Source organism: Ipomoea triloba, chromosome 4, assembly GCF_003576645.1.
Source record: "Ipomoea triloba cultivar NCNSP0323 chromosome 4, ASM357664v1".
NCBI lineage: Eukaryota > Viridiplantae > Streptophyta > Magnoliopsida > Solanales > Convolvulaceae > Ipomoea > Ipomoea triloba.
This window is the reverse complement of record NC_044919.1, coordinates 9,950,584-9,955,318: the sequence shown is the minus strand read 5'-3', so window position 1 is coordinate 9,955,318 and position 4,735 is coordinate 9,950,584.

The following is a 4,735-nucleotide window of genomic DNA, read 5'->3' as shown; positions in this document are numbered from 1 at the left end:
CCTATTTGACATATTTTTTGCAAAAAAGAAGAAGTCATATTTACATTTACCTGCTATTACAGGTTACTAACAGGTAATTATGCCTTGATGAACTAAATTGACATGTGTATGTACCTTATTGCTAAATTAAAAAGTTTGAGCGCCTATTTAATTTTTCAGATAAAGTTCGATGGCCTATTTGACATGTTTTTTGCAAAAAAAGTCATATTTACATTTATCTGCTATTATCGGTCACTAACAGGTAATTATGCCTTGATTAACTTAATTAACATGTTTATATATACCTAATTGCAATTTTAAACACTTTGAGTGCCTAATTAATTTTTCAGGTAAAGTTCGATGACCTATTTGTCATATATTTTCTTCTAAAAAAGTCTTATTTATATTTACTTGGTATTACAGGTCACTAACAGGTAATTATGCCTTGATGAAAAAAATTGACACGTTTATGTATCTAATCGCAACTTTAAACACTTTGAGGGCTAAATTAAATTTTCAGGTAAAGTTCGATGGCCTATTTGACATATTTTTTGCAAAAAAAAAAAGAAGTCATATTTACATTACCAACTATTACAGGTCACTAACAGGTAATTATGCCTTGATTAACTAAATTGACATGTTTATATACCTAATTTCAATTTTAAACTCTTTGAGTGCCTAATTAATTTTTCATGTAAAGTTTGATGACCTATTTGACATATTTTTTGCCAAAAAAATCATATTTTTATTTACCTGGTATTACAGGTCAGTAACAGGAATTATGCCTTGATGAACTAAATTGACATGTTTATGTATCTAACTGCAACTTTAAACACTTTGAGGGCCAAATTAATTTTTCAGGTAAACTTTGATGGCCTATTTGACATATTTTTTGCAAAGAAAAGTCATATTTACATTTACCTGTTATTACAGGTCACTAACAGGTAATTATGCCTTGATGAACTAAATTGACATGTTTATGTATCTAATTGCAACTTTAAAAACTTTGACGGCTAAATTAATTTTTCAGGTAAAGTTCGATGGCCTATTTGACATATTTTTTGCAAAAAAGAAGAAGTCATATTTACATTTACCTGCTATTACAGGTTACTAACAGGTAATTATGCCTTGATGAACTAAATTGACATGTTTATGTACCTAATTGCAATTTTAAAAAGTTTGAGGGTCTAATTAATTTTTCAGGTAAAGTTCGATGGCCTATTTGACATATTTTTTGTAAAAAAGAAGAAGTCATATTTACATTTACCTGCTATTACAGGTTACTAACAGGTAATTATGCCTTGATGAACTAAATTGACATGTCTATGTACCTAATTGCTAAATTAAAAAGTTTGAGCGCCTATTTAATTTTTCAAATAAAGTTCGATGGCCTAATTGACATGTTTTTTGCAAAAAAAGTCATATTTACATTTATCTGCTATTATCGGTCACTAACAGGTAATTATGCCTTGATTAACTGAATTGACATGTTTATATATACCTAATTGCAATTTTAAACACTTTGAGTGCCTAATTAATGGTTCAGGTAAAGTTCGATGACCTATTTGTCATATTTTTTTCTAAAAAAGTCTTATTTATATTTACTTGGTATTACAGGTCACTAACAGATAATTATGCCTTGATGAACTAAATTGACATGTTTATGTACCTAATTGCAATTTTAAAAAGTTTGAGGGTCTAATTAATTTTTCAGGTAAAGTTCGATGGCCTATTTGACATATTTTTTGTAAAAAAGAAGAAGTCATATTTACATTTACCTGCTATTACAGGTTACTAACAGGTAATTATGCCTTGATGAACTAAATTGACATGTCTATGTACCTAATTGCTAAATTAAAAAGTTTGAGCGCCTATTTAATTTTTCAAATAAAGTTCGATGGCCTAATTGACATGTTTTTTGCAAAAAAAGTCATATTTACATTTATCTGCTATTATCGGTCACTAACAGGTAATTATGCCTTGATTAACTGAATTGACATGTTTATATATACCTAATTGCAATTTTAAACACTTTGAGTGCCTAATTAATGGTTCAGGTAAAGTTCGATGACCTATTTGTCATATTTTTTTCTAAAAAAGTCTTATTTATATTTACTTGGTATTACAGGTCACTAACAGATAATTATGCCTTGATGAACTAAATTGACATGTTTATGTACCTAATTGCAATTTTAAAAAGTTTGAGGGTCTAATTAATTTTTCAGGTAAAGTTCGATGGCCTATTTGACATATTTTTTGTAAAAAAGAAGAAGTCATATTTACATTTACCTGCTATTACAGGTTACTAACAGGTAATTATGCCTTGATGAACTAAATTGACATGTCTATGTACCTAATTGCTAAATTAAAAAGTTTGAGCGCCTATTTAATTTTTCAAATAAAGTTCGATGGCCTAATTGACATGTTTTTTGCAAAAAAAGTCATATTTACATTTATCTGCTATTATCGGTCACTAACAGGTAATTATGCCTTGATTAACTGAATTGACATGTTTATATATACCTAATTGCAATTTTAAACACTTTGAGTGCCTAATTAATGGTTCAGGTAAAGTTCGATGACCTATTTGTCATATTTTTTTCTAAAAAAGTCTTATTTATATTTACTTGGTATTACAGGTCACTAACAGATAATTATGCCTTGATGAACTAAATTGACATGTTTATGTACCTAATTGCAATTTTAAAAAGTTTGAGGGTCTAATTAATTTTTCAGGTAAAGTTCGATGGCCTATTTGACATATTTTTTGTAAAAAAGAAGAAGTCATATTTACATTTACCTGCTATTACAGGTTACTAACAGGTAATTATGCCTTGATGAACTAAATTGACATGTCTATGTACCTAATTGCTAAATTAAAAAGTTTGAGCGCCTATTTAATTTTTCAAATAAAGTTCGATGGCCTAATTGACATGTTTTTTGCAAAAAAAGTCATATTTACATTTATCTGCTATTATCGGTCACTAACAGGTAATTATGCCTTGATTAACTGAATTGACATGTTTATATATACCTAATTGCAATTTTAAACACTTTGAGTGCCTAAATAATTTTTCAGGTAAAGTTCGATGACCTATTTGACATATTTTTTGCAAAAAAGAAGAAGTCATATTTACATTTACCTGCTATTACAGGTTACTAACAGGTAATTATGCCTTGATAAACTAAATTGACATGTGTATGTACCTAATTGCTAAATTAAAAAGTTTGAGCGCCTATTTAATTTTTCAGATAAAGTTCGATGGCCTAATTGACATGTTTTTTGCAAAAAAAGTCATATTTACATTTATCTGCTATTATCGGTCACTAACAGGTAATTATGCCTTGATTAACTTAATTGACATGTTTATATATACCTAATTGCAATTTTAAACACTTTCAGTGCCTAATTAATTTTTCAGGTAAAGGTCGATGACCTATTTGACATATTTTTTGCCAAAAAAGTCATATTTATATTTACCTGGTATTACAGGTCACTAACAGGAATTATGCCTTGATGAACTAAATTGACATGTTTATGTATCTAACTGCAACTTTAAACACTTTGAGGGCAAAATTAATTTTTCAGGTAAAGTTTGATGGCCTATTTGACATATTTTTTGCAAAGAAAAGTCATATTTACATTTACCTGCTATTACAGGTCACTAACAGGTAATTATGCCTTGATGAACTAAATTGACATGTTTATGTATCTAATTGCAACTTTAAACACTTTGAGGGCCAAATTAATTTTTCAGGTAAAGTTCGATGGCCTATTTGACATATTTTTTGCAAAAAAAAAGAAGTCATATTTACATTTACCTACTATTACAGGTCACTAACATGTAATTATGCCTTGATTAACTAAATTGACATGTTTATATACCTAATTGCAATTTTAAACACTTTGAGTGCCAAATTAATTTTTCATGTAAAGTTTGATGGCCTATTTGACATATATTTTGCCAAAAAAATCATATTTGTATTTACCTGATATTACAGGTCACTAACAGGTAATTATGTCTTGATGAACTAAATTGACATGTTTATGTATCTAACTGTAATTTTAAACACTTTGAGGGCCAAATTAATTTTTCAGGTAAAGTTTGATGGCCTATTTGACATATTTTTTGCAAAGAAAAGTCATATTTTCATTTACCTGCTTTTACAGGTCACTAATAGGTAATTATGCCTTGATTAACTAAATTGACATGTTTATATATCTAATTGCAATTTTAAACACTTTGAGTGCCTAATTAATTTTTCATGTAAAGTTTGATGACCTATTTGACATATTTTTTGCCAAAAAAATCATATTTATATTTACCTGGTATTACAGGTTACTAACAGGAATTATGCCTTGATGAACTAAATTGACATGTTTATGTATCTAACTGTAATTTTAAACACTTTGAGGGCCAAATTAATTTTTCAGGTAAAGTTCGATGACCTATTTGATATATTTTTTTCGAAAAAAGTCTTATTTATATTTACTTGGTATTACAGGTCAGTAACAGGTAATTATGCCTTGATTACTAAATTGACATGTTTATGTATCTAATCGCAACTTTAAACACTTTGAGGGATAAATTAATTTTTCAGGTAATGTTCGATGGCCTATTTGACATATTTTTTGCAAAAAAGAAGAAGCCATATTTACATTTACCTATTATTACAGGTCACTAACAGGTAATTATGCCTTGATTAACTAAATTGACATGTTTATATATCTAAATGCAATTTTAAACACTTTGAG